Source organism: Schistocerca gregaria, chromosome X (genome assembly GCF_023897955.1).
Source record: "Schistocerca gregaria isolate iqSchGreg1 chromosome X, iqSchGreg1.2, whole genome shotgun sequence".
In the NCBI taxonomy this organism is placed as follows: domain Eukaryota; kingdom Metazoa; phylum Arthropoda; class Insecta; order Orthoptera; family Acrididae; genus Schistocerca; species Schistocerca gregaria.
In genome coordinates, this window is record NC_064931.1 from 23354535 (window position 1) to 23371487 (window position 16953).

The window sequence follows — 16953 nt, forward strand, 5'->3', positions numbered from 1 at the left end:
CCCGACGTCCATGGCGAGGTCCATCTTTGGAACCACGACACCATGCAGCGCGGTATAGATGGGCCCAACAACGTGCCGAATGGATCGCTAAGGATTGGCATCACGTTCACTTCACCGATGAGTGTCGCATGTGCCTTCAACCAGACAATCGTCGGAGACGTGTTTGCTAGCCGATGTGGCCTAGCGGTTCTTGGCGCTTCAGTCTGGAACCGGGCGGCTCCTATGGTCGCAGGTCCGAATCCTGCATCGGGCATGGATGTGTGTGATGTCCTTAGGTTAGTTAGGTTTACGTAGTTCTACGTCTAGGGTTTGATGACCTCAGATGTTAAGCCCGATAGTGCGCAGAGCCATTTGAACCATTTGAGACGTGTTTGGAGGCAACCCGGTCAGACTGAACGCTTTAGACACACTCTACAGCGAGTGCAGCAAGGTGGAAGTTCCCTGCTGTTTTTGGGTGGCGTTATGTGGGGGCGGACGGACGCCGCTGGTGGTCACTGAAGGCGCTGTAACGGCTATGCGATACGTGAATGCCATCCTCCGACCGATTGTGTAGCCATATCGGCAGCATATTGGCGAGGCATTCGTCTTCATGGACGTCAATTCGCGCCCCCATCGTGCACATCTTGCGAATGACTTCCTTCAGGATATCGCTCGAGTAGAGTGGCCAGCATGTTCTCCAGACATGAACCCTATCGAACATACCTAGAATAGATTGAAAAGTGCTGTTTATGGACGGCATCACCCATTAACCACTCTGAGGGATCTACGCTGAATCACTGTTGACGAGTGGGGGAATGTGGACCAACAGTGCCTTGCTGAACTTGTAGATAGTATGCCACGTCGAATGCAGAAATGCAAGAGGACGTGTTGCTGGGTATTAGAGGTACCAGTGTGTAGAGCAATCTGGACCACCACCTCTGAAGGTTTCGCTGTATGGTGGTACACCATGCAATGTGTGGCTTTCATGAGCAATAAAAAGGGCGTAAATGATGTTTATGTGGATCACTATTCCAATTTTCTGAAGAGGTCCCGGAACTCTCGGAAACGAGATGACGTAAAACTTTTTTTGTTGATGTGTGTATTGAAACTGCAGCTACTCTCAGGGATCCAGTGTAGGTTGCAATTATCGTATGGAAGCGAAACGTGGCAGACACACCAATTAGTTTAATACGGAATCGATTAACACAGGAAAAAAAACTTCGTTTTCACCAACAGGTGTAAATCTGGTGCTGTGAATGTAAGATAGACGCATAGAAATGTTTCCATATTTATTGGATTAGGAATTTGGCGTAGACAGAAGAGGTCATTAGAGTGAGAAAGGAATAATGTTGATTTTATTATTAACCGCCTCTTACACAATTCCATGAATATCAGCACCAGAGACATCGACGAGATGTTGCTTCCACAAACCGACGTGTTCAGCAGTTGCTCGCAGCGGTTCCGGTGGAATCTGAGCAACGTGTTTCTGCTCACTGGCCTTCAGATCAGGTATAGACGGAACGCGTGACTGGTAAAAGCGTTCTTTTATCCCCGGAGCCAAAAGCCACATGGGCTGAGATCAGCTGATCTTCAAGGTCATAGAGCTGGAAAACCTCTGTGGATAAAACATTCGTGGAAGGCTGAATTAAGGAGATCTCTCAGTGGGCGACGGGCGTGAAGTGCTGCCCCATTATGCATGAAACCACAGTTGCACTCTTCCAAGGCAGGAATCACATGCTGTAGAAGTCGAGCCGGCCGGAGTAGCCGTGCGGTTCTAGGCGCTACGGTCTGGAGCCGACCGACAGCTACGGTCGCAGGTTCGAATCCTGCCTCGGGCATTGATGTGTGTGATGTCCTTAGGTTAGTTAGGTTAGTTAGGTTTAATTAGTTCTCAGTTCTAGGCGACTGACGACCTCAGAAGTTATGTCGCATAGTGCTCAGAGACATTTGAACCATTTGTAGAAGTAGGTCTTGATAACGTGCAGACGTTACGGAACACCTGACAGTTCTGCTGGATATATTCTGTTCAAAGAAGAATAGTCGAGAATAAACGTGTTTGTGAACCCACACCACACAATCACACGCGGCGAATGCAGTGACTCTTCGTGTACAACACAACGTTTAACAGTACTCAATACGGCAGTTCTATGTATTCACTGCTGCATCTTGTGTAAAATGTGCCTTGCCACTCCACAGAGTACTGCTCGGCCACATATCTTCAGCTCAGATCCGTTTCGGCAACCGAAAAGCAAATGCAGAACGTTGCTACGGATCATGAGGTTTCAGTTGCTGCACAGTCTGGATCTTGTACGGGTACCAGTGTAAAATAGACCGCAAAGCTTACCGTACTATTGACCACGGGACGGACAATTCTCATGACACTGCACGAGCACTACCCAGGCCACATGCTGCATGGCCAGTTACAACCCCGCCACCAGTGTTTTCAAGTTTCATTATCCTCTTCGCTAGACTGCTTATTGACACCGGGCCTCTCCTCAGGTGTTTCAGTTCGCGATACTCTCTCAACACAGCACTGTAATTGCTTCCGTTAAAATAAAACAAGTTCACTAACAGCGCAGGGTCTCTCTTGACAATAGCCATACTGTTCACTGACGTTATGGCTCGCCAAATGACAGCGTGGATGTCATACCGCCATACAACCAGTGTACTGTGCCACATGTGCACATGGTGGCTACAATGGGAACTAATTTGTTTTCTAGGTTAAGTCGGTTCCATATTAACGGTTCAAATGGCTCCGATCACTATGGGACTTAACGTCTGAGATCATCAGTCCCCTAGAACGCAGAACTACTTAAACCTAACTAACCTAAGGACATCACACACATCCATGCCTGAGGCAGGATTAGAACCTGCGACCGCCATACTAACGCATTAGCAATCTGCCAAGTTTCGCTGCCATACGATGTGCACTTTAGTTATAACCACCTGGTAGTCAAACGCCGTGTATATCTTGTCTGACAGATCATGCCCGAGTCAGCCGATGCATTGCGTGGATACAAGTCCTCGCAAGGCAAGCGTACGCTACGGACCGTTCTTCGGACTCTGGCCAGTGACGTATCACTTTTAGCCGAAACACGTTCTAGGAGCGCCCTTAGAAAGGAAGTCCGAGGCAGGATATCTGAGGCAGGACGTGGGTACCAACGCGATGTGGGAAACCGCCTAAAATCCATATCCAGGCTGGCCGTCGATTTGGAACGGTGCGCCTCCCTGAATCCCGTAAACGGCGCACTAACGCGAGCGGATATCTGGGCTGGTCATTGTTTATCAAATGTGTATTATAAAAACTTATCAAAGATTGACAGAAACTAAAATCTAAGTTAGAAATTGACGAAGAGATCAAATTAGGAAGAACCACTATTAACATACAATGCTTAGCTTTTGCAGATAATCTGGCGATTCTATTTCAGGACATCGAAAAAAAAAAAAAAAAAAAAAAAAAAACTTTGTGAAACAGCAGGAGACCAGGGCTCCAAATATCGATTGAAAACATGTCCAGCAACAACTTAACAGAACTCTAAAAACTAAATTAGGGAGAATCGATAGTTTCCCGGGCCAAATATTTGCGCGGAACTATTCAGGAAATTGTCCTGTAGAAGACCTTCAACGTTGCAAGAGCCATCTACAACAAAAAAATGTATCTCAAAATACACCAAACTGAGATTACAGTACCGACACCAAACCAGTGTGACTCTATTGGCAGCCGAAGTCATTTTAAACATAGACATTGAAAGAATTGAGAAGAGGGAACGAAAAGTGATTATGAAAATTTTATGTGTAAATTATACTGAAGGAGGGACATACTGACTAACAGAAAAAATAAATTAGTATAATTTCCAGTATTAGGATATGAAAAAAGGATAAATTCTGTGCTACTATTAAAAGACTGGAACAAACCATTTTAATTATAAATGTCGTGTGACTGGGGCCTCCCGTCGGGTAGACCGTTCGCCTGGTGCAAGTCTTTGGATTTGATGCCACTTCGGCGACTTGCGCGTCGATGGGGATGACATGATGATGATTAGGACAACACAACACCCAGTCTCTGAGCGGAAAAAATCTCCGACCCAGCCCGGAATCGAACCCGGGCTGTTAGAATTGACATTCTGTCGCGCTGACCACTTTTTGTTGTTATTGATCGTTGTGTTTGGTCCTTGCGGACGTCACATGACTTTTTTTTTTTTTTTTTTTTTTTTTTTTTTTTCCAGAGGCCAACCGGCTCTCTGACCCAACACGCTGAGCTCCAGGGGGCGGACATTTTAATTATAAAGGTCGAAGAATTCTTCGAAACTCACAGTGCAGCAAACATTGAAACAATAAAATGATTCGATGCAGAAGAAAAACAGAGCTGAAAGCAGCAGGAATAACACAACTTGATATACAAGACAGAAAAATATTTATACAGAAAATTCACGACCGGCAACTTGGCGTAGCAAGAAAAATCCAAGACCGGGACAACTTGGTATTACGAGCGGAAGAGAGGCCATTCTGAGAGAATTAAAGTTATGTGCTCACAATGGCAACTTAAAAGAAAGGGCTGAAAATACACCATGTTGTACTAGTAAATCGTGTGCTACAGTAGGGGATAAACGTGAATAATAATAATAATAATAATAATAATAATAATAATAATAATAATAATAACTATTCTAAAACAATAACTTCGCGTCACGAATTTAATGTGAAGACGCTGACTAAAACACAAAAATACACCAGTAAAAAGGAAATCACAAAACGATGTGGACAAAAACATTTCAGTAAAATTCCACTTCTGTAGACAAGTTTTCGAAATGCAGTCGCTGGAGTAAGGACTTTTGGAGACACTGAACATATTCATTCGTTATCATTGCACATACTGCAACAGCGAGATGTTTTAAATTCTCTTGTGTCGTCGGAACTTGTGTATAGACGTCATCTTTGACATCATCGCGGAGAAAAAAATCCAGTGCTTTCAATTCAGGCAAACGTGCAGGCCACCTAATAACGCCTTACATGATTTATAGAGGTAACTTCATCGGTAAAGATAATTCCTCGAAGACAGAACCTATGATCCAGATGTCGCTTCAGAACTGGGAGATGGAATACTATTCGTCTTCTGGAATCCTGGTGGATAGTCTGCTGGTGAAGTGACGCATGATACGGATGAAAGCTGTCTGCACACAAAATGCGAACAGCACTGGGTTCAAATTCCAGAGAGACTTGCAGTTTCTAACTTGTGGGTTATGAGCAACAACTGCCAGAACATCTATTTCGTTCGCTGTGCTCGTTGCTGGCTCGCTCCTCTCTATCTGACTAGAATTATAGTGCCCTTCCAAAGACAATTGTTTACACTTTAGATGAAATGTCATCCTTGTTAGACATCGTTCGTCGGGATACCTTTGTGCATGCATCTCAATTCCTCCATTATCGTTCCTTTTGCATTCTCCGTAACTAAGTAGCATATCTAGTTGCGCTTGGTTTGTGGAAGACATTTATTTCTTATATGTGTGTGGTGTCTGTTCTTTCAGGCATATCCGAAAGAACAGACAGCACATATATAGAATGAAGGCGATGATGGCCAATGACTCTCCAGTGCACATGCACACCAAGCTCGAACTCTTGTGGGAATCGACAAAATGCCGCGAGTAACGAGGCTATGAGCAGGTGCTCGACATCAGTAGTGACTGGCATAAGTTGAGAAGATAGAAGCGGTGCTACGGCAGTCCGTGCCGTTAAGATGACCGCTATGTCCGCAGTGTAGTGGTGAGCCCATCTCCCTAGTAACCAGAAAATATTGGTTCAAATCCGTCTCCGGCACAAATTTTCAACTTGCCCCATTGATATAAATCAATGCCCACAGGCAGCTACTGTTTTTAATTCCTGTGTCTTCATTTATCTTTTTAGTCAAATGTTTGAGCGGAGCGAAAATAAGACTTCCTAAAAATTAAACAATAGATTGACTTTTTATAGACAAAGGAAAAGTGGAAAAAGAGTCGAAAACGGACAAACGGGGTATCAAACTGACCATCGTGGGGTCTAATTCTGCAAAAAAGGTTTTAATTACTTGAAAGTAATCACGATCATTAAGAAAGCCTTAATTAGTGTGTTCAGGGAAAATTGTTATATTTCACGAACAATCTCAAAAATATGAAATCACAACATAAATTGAAACTTCTCTGTTTTCTCTTGATGTGTATGCTCTTAATAATCATAGAACACTGATCGATATTTAAATATACACTCCTGGAAATTGAAATAAGAACACCGTGAATTCATTGTCCCAGGAAGGGGAAACTTTATTGACACATTCCTGGGGTCAGATACATCACATGATCACACTGACAGAACCACAGGCACATAGACACAGGCAACAGAGCATGCACAATGTCGGCACTAGTACAGTGTATATCCACCTTTCGCAGAAATGCAGGCTGCTAGACGATCGTAGAGATGCTGGATGTAGTCCTGTGGAACGGCTTGCCATGCCATTTCCACCTGGCGCCTCAGTTGGACCAGCGTTCGTGCTGGACGTGCAGACCGCGTGAGACGACGCTTCATCCAGTCCCAAACATGCTCAATGGGGGACAGATCCGGAGATCTTGCTGGCCAGGGTAGTTGACTTACACCTTCTAGAGCACGTTGGGTGGCACGGGATACATGCGGACGTGCATAGTCCTGTTGGAACATCAAGTTCCCTTGCCGGTCTAGGAATGGTAGAACGATGGGTTCGATGACGGTTTTGATGTACCGTGCGCTATTCAGTGTCCCCTCGACGATCACCAGAGGTGTACGGCCAGTGTAGGAGATCGCTCCCCACACCATGATGCCGGGTGTTGGCCCTTGTGTGCCTCGGTCGTATGTAGTCCTGATTGTGGCGCTCACCTGCACGGCGCCAAACACGCATACGACCATCATTGGCACCAAGGCAGAAGCGACTGTCATCGCTGAAGACGACACGTCTCCATTCGTCCCTCCATTCACGCCTGTCGCGACACCACTGGAGGTGGGCTGCACGATGTTGGGGCGTGAGCGGAAGACGGCGTAACGGTGTGCGGGACAGTAGCCCAGCTTCATGGAACAAAAAATTGAGGAAAAGAAACAGTCAAATATTTCCGTCTGAAAGAAAGACATAAAACAGATTACTGCCATATTTGATATGCCTTTGAATGATTCTCGAAACGATGTACAGAAAATGAGGTGCTGATTGAGAAATTAAAGTTCAATGTTTAACTTAGGATCTTAAAGATTCATAGAGGATACTTGTCTGGTGGATTTCGCTCAGTGGTTCCCTATGTCACTAACGTACGAGCATCTCAGCTACTGTACAAGGTTTGAAACATCTTTAGAAGGCACGTAAAATCTTTCCGTAACCTAAATTATTTCTTACGTTCACACAAATAATTTCACAAAACATTTGGCCCTCTTTTTACACTTTTTTTCCAAATTAACTAACACTTGACACTCGTGAACGACAGACAGAATGAAAGCTATATTTCCCCTGTGGATGTTATAAACTGGTATCGTGGCGATGTAACAATCTCTTTCCTCCTTATTCAATATAAATATTTCCTTATTTGGGTGTGAAATTACGAATTTCCGCAGAAAACAGAAATCGGTTTCATGTTCAAACCAGATAAATCATAAGTTATATATATATTGTAATTGCCCCAAAATTAAAAATCAGATTCCCAAAAGTGAAACACCGATGAATTCTTCGCTTTTAAGACTAGCAGCAGAAATTGATGTAGTTCCATTTCAGAAAGTAAAGTTGATACCGAATTGGCTCAAATGGCTTTGAGTACTACTGGACTTAACATTTGAGGTCATTAGTCGCCCAGATCTTAGAACTACTTAAACCTAAATAACCTAAGTACATCACACACATCCATGCCCGAGGCAGGATTCGAACCTGCGACCGTAGCGGTCGCGCTGTTCCGGACTGAAGCACCTAGAACCGCTCAGCCACAGCGGCCGGCGATACCGAATTCTCTGTAAGTGATATGCTACGAAAAGAGACTCTACGTAATTTCGTAAGTACTTTTTCATGATTCATTTTGGTGAAAAGAGAATTATAATTTCTTAAAGGATTTAGCAAATGTCTTAGGTGAGCAGCGTAGCTGAACCATCCTGTACTGAAGCCTTTTTTCGGAGAACGAACAAGGCTATTTCCCGTCGTCAAAAAGTCTCGTAGTTCTACTGTTGTCACATCGGCGGTGCGTGCAATTTCATTGTGTTGCATGCTATGGCTGTAGATCTTTTCTTTAGTCGTTAGTTCTCTGGAAAAAAAAAGATTGTTGGAGGTAGATTCCTGGCGTAACTGTCAGAAGCTATAGTTTCAGTGGTCTGAATAACATCACGAGCAAGTTGTCTGCTATAGTAGCAGTGCACAGAGAAATGGGTATCGGGTGCACGGGTTATCACACGAACTGTATCTGAGTCCATGTTTGCTTGCATTTAATGCAGTAGGTTAGCTGCTTGTGGCATCTCTTCTCGTGACGGTGGGACAATAGTTTTCCAAGGCTGGTATCTTGGTACTATTCTTTAAGTTCCACACATGTGACGTCACCAAAGTCCTCCTCGAAAGCTCTTTCCAATTTCACACAAAAGAATATAGTTCCATGAAAGAAAACAAAGTCGGTGTCATAATTTGACAGATATAAACGTTAAAATTTCACTGAAGGAAAAAGTTAGTACACCTCGAAAGACGTCGATCCGATGGCGGCTTATGCAGCTGGGGGATAGTAGATGTACTGATAAAGTTTTCAACGTCGTCCACCAACAGATGGCGTAGTGACATAGCTACGAAAGCGCTGTCTGTGTCTACCCTTTAATGGGGAATGCTCACAGCCAGAAGGTTCAATGTGGTGCTAACGTGTGAAGCAAGCACGTGACCATTCCACAGAGATTCACATGTGCTTCCTGCAATGAAGTGAGCGAGTTTGAATGAGGTCAAATTGTGGCCTTCCGAGTGGCGGGATGGTCGTTTCGGACAATTGCCATAAAAGTTGGACATGCTCCGTCGATTGTGCAACGATGCTGGTATCAGTAGTCACTTGAACATTGTCACACACGTACACGAGGCTCTGGACATCCAAGCAGCACAGACGCCTGCCAGGATCATCGTATTATAAGGGCAGCAGTGGCAGATCGTACAGCTACCACAGCACAGATAGGAGGGCTTGTGATCCCTGACTTGTCAACTCGAACTTCTGCGAACCGGTTATTAGCAGTGACACTTCACGCACGCACACCTCCAGACCGCCTCCCACTCACTCCAGAGCGACGACATGCACGGCTAGACTTTCGACATCGGAGGATCACCTGGAAGATGGAATGGAGCGCCGTGGTCTTCAGCGAAGAAAGCACATTCAGCCTGCACACAAGTGACTGTCGTTTGCTCGTAGGACATTGACATGGTGAGAGCTGTCAAGTAGAGTGCATTCGTCCAAACGGGTTGCCCCACCCCAGGCCTAATGGTCTGTGGTGCGATAAACCACAACTGTTGTTCATTTTTGGTGTTTGTGAAGTGGAACCTAAACAGTACTAGGTACACGAAGAATGTTGTTACGCTAGTTCGTTCGCCGTTCGTGCATCAGGAAGGTGATATGTCCGAGCTGGATAACATGTTCTAACAGGATAATACTCATCCACACACTCCCGTGAAAGTAAACATGTAGCAACTTCCCTGGTTAGCACGGTCCCCGGCCTTGTCTTTGATCGAACGTATGTGAGATATGGTGAGACGAGAAGTGACTTGCGCGACTCGTCGACAAACAACTCTTACAGAAATATGTGAACACGTATAGCAGGCGTGGAATAATGTATTCCAGGACAGTATCCGCCATTTGCAAGATCGGCTGGATGTCTGACGCCATTGGAGGCTACACTACATACTAATATGGGTGTCTCCGCGTAGGTAGGCACCCGGTACCTCACAACCGCTTGTGCTGTTTCTCCGTAAATCTAATCATTTTATGAACTCCACATGCACTGTTGCAAAAATAAACCTCGAGGTGAACTGTAAACCTGTGAAAGTGTGTTCAAAGTTTTTCTAGCACTGTAATCTTGTGTGTATGGTATTTCGCCATATTGTCCACTATAACTTAGCGGAAATCTCACCTCGAAATATTTACCCGTTCTCCATGTACTCTGCGTGACAAAGTGGAGCACCCAGAAAGTGAGATGAAAAAAAAAAAAAGAAACTTCACGGATTGAGAGAGTACATTATATTACTTCAGTAGTGACAGTTTAGAGTGGAACTGACAAAGAACTTCGCAGTATGACCCAACTCATCAGTATGATGTTGCATTGCACCCGCTCTGGCCTGGATCAGGCGTAAATTCTATTGGCAAAGGTTTCACAAAGACGTTTTAACTTCCCCTGAGGCAAACTGGGCCACAGCTGTTGCAGCTGGCCCTTTATATCCCGGGGACGGTTATGAGGTCCAAGCTAGTCCCACACATGTTTTATCAGGGACAGATTCGTGGGGCTTGCTGGCCTTAGGAGTAATTCAAAATCACTCAGACAGTTCACAGAGATGCTTGCGATGTGTGGATGAGCATTGTCCTATTGAAAAATATCACAATACTTTCGCATGAACGGTAACACAGGAGGACGCAGGATGTCCGTGGTGGACGTTGTGCCGCCAGAGTTCCCTCAGTCACTACCTGTCGCCACCTGAAGACATACCCGATAGCTCCCTACACGACGACGCAAGGAGTAATGTCGTTGTGCCTCGCCAAAACATTAGAAGAACAGGATGTCACCTCACGTCGCAGCCATACTCACCGACGATGGTCACACAGGATCGTACAGAACTGTGATGATTCACTGAACACAACGCGACATCATTCATCAGTAATCCTCGGTTCCCAGTCATGCCACCGCCCCAAAAACAGCCGCTTTGATGTGGTGTTAAGGGTAGCCTACGCATGGGCTGGTAATTCCGTAGTCTGGCTGCTGCTAATCGTCGGCCAATGGTGCGGGATGGCACAGAATGTTGCAAGCAGTCCATTACCCTGTTCTCGAATGGAAGGCGAAGGATGTGAAGGGGTTGTGATATGCTTGGTGCACAATACGGCGATGTGACCTTGTCTTGGTCAGACGGGGTCGAGCGGACCTTTGACGACGAGTACGGCTGTCATTACGTTACCATGCAGTCGAACATCGGACCACTGTCATATCTGAGTGTGGTGTCACTGCCAGACACCACACTTGCTACGTGGTAGCCTTTAAATCGACCGCGGTCCGGTAGTACACGTCGGACCCGCTTGTCGCCACTATCAGTGATTGCAGACCGAGCGCCGCCACACGGCAGATCTAGTTTAGAGAGACTCCCTAGCACTCGCCCCAGTTGTACAGCCGACTTTGCTAGCGATGGTTCACTGTCTACATACGCTCTCATTTGCCGAGACGACAGTTTAGCATAGCCTTCATCTACGTCATTTGCTACGACCTAGCAAGGCGCCATATTCAGTTACTATGAATGTATTCTGAACAGATAATATTGTGAATCATGTACCGTCAAGAGCGACGTTCATCATTAATGGATTAAAGTTAAGTATCAAACTAATTACGTCTGCTTTCTGAGTCCTAATTCCTTGACATGTTCCAGACCTCACGTCAGTATACTTCTTCCCTCCTCACGCCAGCCTGCGTGAGCAAAACGCGTGCATTTCGGCCTCCTCTCGTAACACGGTGTTGGTTCTTCTGCCAACACAACACCAAGTATTCCGGAAATCTGGGTATTGCGCGATTCGACCAGCCGGTCAAATGGAGACCCATTATGAGGTCCGTTTCAAACTCTGTCAGGAGCTGATAAAGTTTGCAAGGTGCCTCTTATTTGTAGATAAGACCGCATTTTGCAGTTTTTCTATGTAACATACGTGAAGTCAATGTGTCGACGCTGCAATGTACGGAGTAAGGAGCGAGTTGTAGCTTCCTATGCTGACTAGCAGAGGCGATTGGCCATTTGATGCTTTCAGAGCCAGTGGGATGAGGTGCCAATGCATAAATCACTTGTGACGTCAGCAAAGACATACATAGGGAAATTACATTTAGTCTGGTGTGAATTAAGTAGTTATTAATATTAGCTAACAAAAGTTTTCTTTTGCCACTCGGACATTACCGGCCGGTGTGGCCGTGCGGTTCTAGGCGCTTCAGTCTGGAACCGCGTGACCGCTTCGGTCGCAGGTTCGAATCCTGCCTTGGGCATGGATGTGTGTGATGCCCTTAGGTTAGTTAGGTTTAAGTAGTTCTAAGTTCTAGGGGACTGATGACCTCAGATGTTAAGTCCCATAGTGCTCAGAGCCATTTGAACCATTTTTGAACCGTTCGGACAATAGGAGCAGTTTACAGATCATAAATACTGCTATCTTTCAGTAATTTTACGATCCCAGGAAACTTTGGTATTAATAAATAAATGAATAACTTTGGCATAACCAAAGATGTACGATGTTATACGAACTATACCGATTGTACGCCCAAATTAGACTGTGCGCCATATCCGGTAGTCGTCGACAGGATGCCTATCGATCTAGTTATGCTGTAGACCACGCTCTCGTGTCACTAATTTTTAGCTTATAATCAGTGTGAAAAAGTTCATTTTGCGGTGTTTCTTAAATAAAAGCACCATAATTGCATACGACGTAAAAATTATGTACAAAAAAAACTTCTACCCGCTATATTACGTAAAACATAGATAGCACTGTACTTTCAGAATTCGACGGTGCTGCTACGGCTTTGCAAGAGGACATAAAACTACAAGAGCATTTCCACATAACAGGTAGGAAGAATTCCTATGCGGCGGCTCACTAAGTCAGTTCAAGGACGGACTGGCTTACTTATCGTTAAATTCGGGTGGGAAAGCGTGGCTAGTTATACTGTACGTCCATTATACCACCATCTACGGACTCGCTGGCTAAACTAAGACATTTGTGGAGGTTTATTACGAGTGGAGGTTCTTGCATGCTGTCTCACACGAGTATGCATCATTTCCGTGTCCTTTGCAGCTCTCACTCAACATCTGACGCTGTTCACCCCCCTTATACACTGAAGCGCTAGAGAAACTAGTATAGGCATGAGTATTCAAATACAGATATATGTAAACAGGCAGAATACGGCGCCACGGTCGGCAACGACAAGAAGTGTTTGGCTCAAATGTTAGATCGGTTACTGCTGCTACAATGGCAGGTTATCAAGATTTAATTGAGTTTGACGGTGGTGCTATAGTCGGAGCATGAGCGATGGGACACAGCATCTGCGAGGTAGCGATGAAGTGGGGATTTTTCCGAACGACCATTTAACGAGTGTACCGTGAATATTAGGAATCGGGTACAATATCAAATCTCCGACATCACTGCGGTCGGAAGAAGATGCTGTAAGTACGGGACTAACGACTAGAAGAGATTCGTTTGACGTGACAGAAGTGCAACCCTTCTGCAAGTTGCTGCAGATTTCAATTCTGGGCCATCAACAAGTGTCATCGTGCGAACCATTCAACGAAATGTCGTCGATATGGGCTTTCTGAACCGAAGGCCCACTCGTGTATCAGTGATGACTGCACTACACAAAGCTTTACTCCTCGCCTGGGCCCGTCAACACTGATATTGGACTGTTGCTGACTGGAAACATGTTGGTTGGTCGGACGAGTCTAGTTCCGAATTGTATCGAGCGGATGAACGTGTACGGGTATGGAGACAACCTCATGAATCCATGGACCCTGCATGTCAGCAGGGGATTTTTCAAACTGATGAAGGCTCTGTAATGGTGCGGGGCGTGTGCAGTTGAAGTGATATGGGATTCCTGATACGTCCAGATAAGACTCTGAAAGGTGAAACGTACGTAAGCATCCTGTCTGATCACCTGCATCCATTCATGTCCGTTGTGCATTCCGACAGACTTGGGCAATTCCAGCAGGACAATGCGACACCCCAGACGTCCAGAATTTCTACAGAGTGGCTCCAGTAACACTCTTCTGAGTTTAAATACTTGCACTGGCCACCAGACTCCCCAGACATGAACATTATTGAGGATATCTGGGATGCCTTGCAACGTGCTGTTCAGAAGAGATCTCCACCCCTCGTACTCTTACGGATTTGTGGACAGCCCTGCAGAATTTATGGTATCAGGTCCCTTCATCACTACTTCAGACATTAGTCGAGTATATGCTATGTCGTGTTGCGGCACTTCTGCGTGCTGGTGGGGCCCTACACGATATTAAACAGGTGCACCAGTTTCTATGGCTCTTCAGTGTATATCCTACCAGGCCTGGTAACAATAATAAACATGAAAATCACTGACGCACTCTGGTGGACATTCTACTTTCACAGAGAACTGCAACTCTCATCATTTACGTATCCTACGATGGCGTGTTCGAATGCGAAGTTAGGTTGACATCCGACCATATCTTCTGGGTTGTTATTGACTGGGCCATCTTTGCTTGCTTACCTGTAACTGGCGTCTCGTCCTCATAGTCGTTGTAGAAGATGTAGTACTTAAATGTCTGGGACAACAGGGACATCTGTAGTTTCTTATGTCAGTTGCCCAACAGATGTGGTTTACAAATTTTCGTGTGTGATCATCATATATACAGGGTAAATCGCCTAGAACGTGCGTTGCAAATATAACGGGAATAGAAAGTGCTATTGATGTGCGGTTTTCATAGACTGGATCGGTAGTCAGTGACTCGTATTGTTAGCCAATCAATAGATTGTAGTAATACTGAGAAAGGGTTTTTGTGAAACGTATACTCCTTTAAACGGAACAATGCCTATTGACACTAACAAAATAAAAGTAGGATAAATTAGAATGTCAGTGGTGTTTGTTGCAGAATTCTAGTGCGAGTAGTTTACGAGCTATCGTATTTTGAAAAGTTCCCACACCGACACTAGTACAACACCTGTGGTAGCACACATACAATAACAACACAAGCGAATACACTAGTTATGTGGATGCTGATCAGAAACGAGACAACTGACCATCGCAGGTTGCGTTCAAAATCACTTCCGACAACGGCAATATGCGCTTCCCTTTTGGTATGGAACAACTGCTGCATGCGTGCTAGCATTTCAGTGGAGATGTCTGTGCAGGTCACAGGTTGCATATCATTTGGTGTATTTGGTATGCCCTTCTGGACAGCGTCTTTCAGCTTTCCCCCAGAAAAAAACTCTACAGGCGTCAAATTCAGGGAACAGGCCGACCAAGGTACAAGTCCTCTGCGTCCAATCCAACGATTTGGAAACAATTCGGGAAGACATGCTGTAGTGCTTCGTGCACTATGGGCTGTACAGCCATCCTGTTGGTACCACAGGCTCCCCCCAAGTCTGCTGTGCAACCTCGTTTTGTATCAGTGGAAGATGTTTTGTTAGAAGGCTGTGATACGTGTCCACTTTCAGTGTTTCGTTTGTGACAATCGGGCTTATGAGCAGATGGTTCACTATTCCGCACCACACTTTTACACTCCATGGACGCTGTTGTTCCACCTGACGAAACCAACAGGGATTGTCAATAGACCAATAGCGCATGTTGTGGCGGTTTACCCGGCCATGATTGGTAAATGTGACTTCATCGTTAAAGAAGATACATGATAGTTCTGGAGTATCCTGTCTTGATGCCCATGTACAGAAGTTAACACAATTCTCATAATCGTTTCCATGCCGCTCTTGACGGGGAATGCGTAGGAGACTTGCCTGACTCATGCCACTTCCTCGCGCGATTGTGCAGGAGACCGTGCGGATCAACTGCAACAGAAACAGGAACATTAATTGCCCTGTCTTGTGTTATTTCTTGTTTTATTCTGCTGCGCTGTCTAGGTGTTACACTAAAATATGCGCGTCATGGCGTCATGGGTTCACGTCTATTGGGGTATCTTGCCGCATACACCGTACAAAAAAGAACTGCATTCTTCCTGCACCCTCCACGCACATGACCATGTCGGCTTTTTCTGCATTAATATATTCCGTCGTCCACTCACAACCTACTGCTTGGTCTGTCACTCACTCACTGACGAGTGCAACGCACTCGAGGAACATACAAGCACACTGTAAGCAAACACAACAACATCGTACCTAGCAACTACGAAGGGTGATGGCACAAACGAGTGGCGATGTGGAAACTTTTCAAAATACGGTTTCTCGTGAACAACTCGCACTATAATCCTGCAACAAACATCACTGAGACTCTAATTTACCCTTCTTTTAATTTGTTAATGCCAGTTGGCATTTTTACATTTAAAGAAGTGCGTGCTTGTACAAAAAATACACTTTCTAAGCATTATTACAATCTGTTTATTGATTAACAATACGAGCCCCTCAATATAAATCAATTTTGTAATTACGTTGTGTAGTGGCTGTGAATAATTTTTTATAAGTGATATCGGCCCATGTTTGATTACGCGTGTCCCAGTTGCGCCTATGCTGCTTCAGACAGAATACAGAAGCTTGAAGCGCAACAGAAACTTGTGGCGAGCGTTACACACCCTATATTTTAGTAGGTTTTTCTTCTTTCTCCAGAAATAGAAGACGCTGGCAATCAATTTGTATCTTTCTCGGCACTGGAACATCCGGAACTTCAGGACGTATGACATGAACGAAGCCTTGAAACACTGGTGGCTCTTGTGGCTGCTATAGAACTGCACCACGGATTTCTCATTATCATTTCAACCCATCACATCCAAACCATAATTATCTCCCTAATCATTAGTCACTAATTAATTACTGCCTCACCATATCGTAGTTTACGGCATATGTGGCTTATAGTACTGAAGTAAATACCAAGTGCCAATATCCATTTGAGGTTTACGAGGATGTGTGCAACTAGTGACGTTGGAAAGGGAGGGTGATTTTTCATTACCTAGAAGGCAACATTATCGAGAAGGAACTTTCACCGTAGCTATCCTTCTTAATGGGACAGTGTAAAAATACAGTTTTTTCGTCACGCAGTTGAACGACAGTTTCATTTCATCATCAATACCTGGAG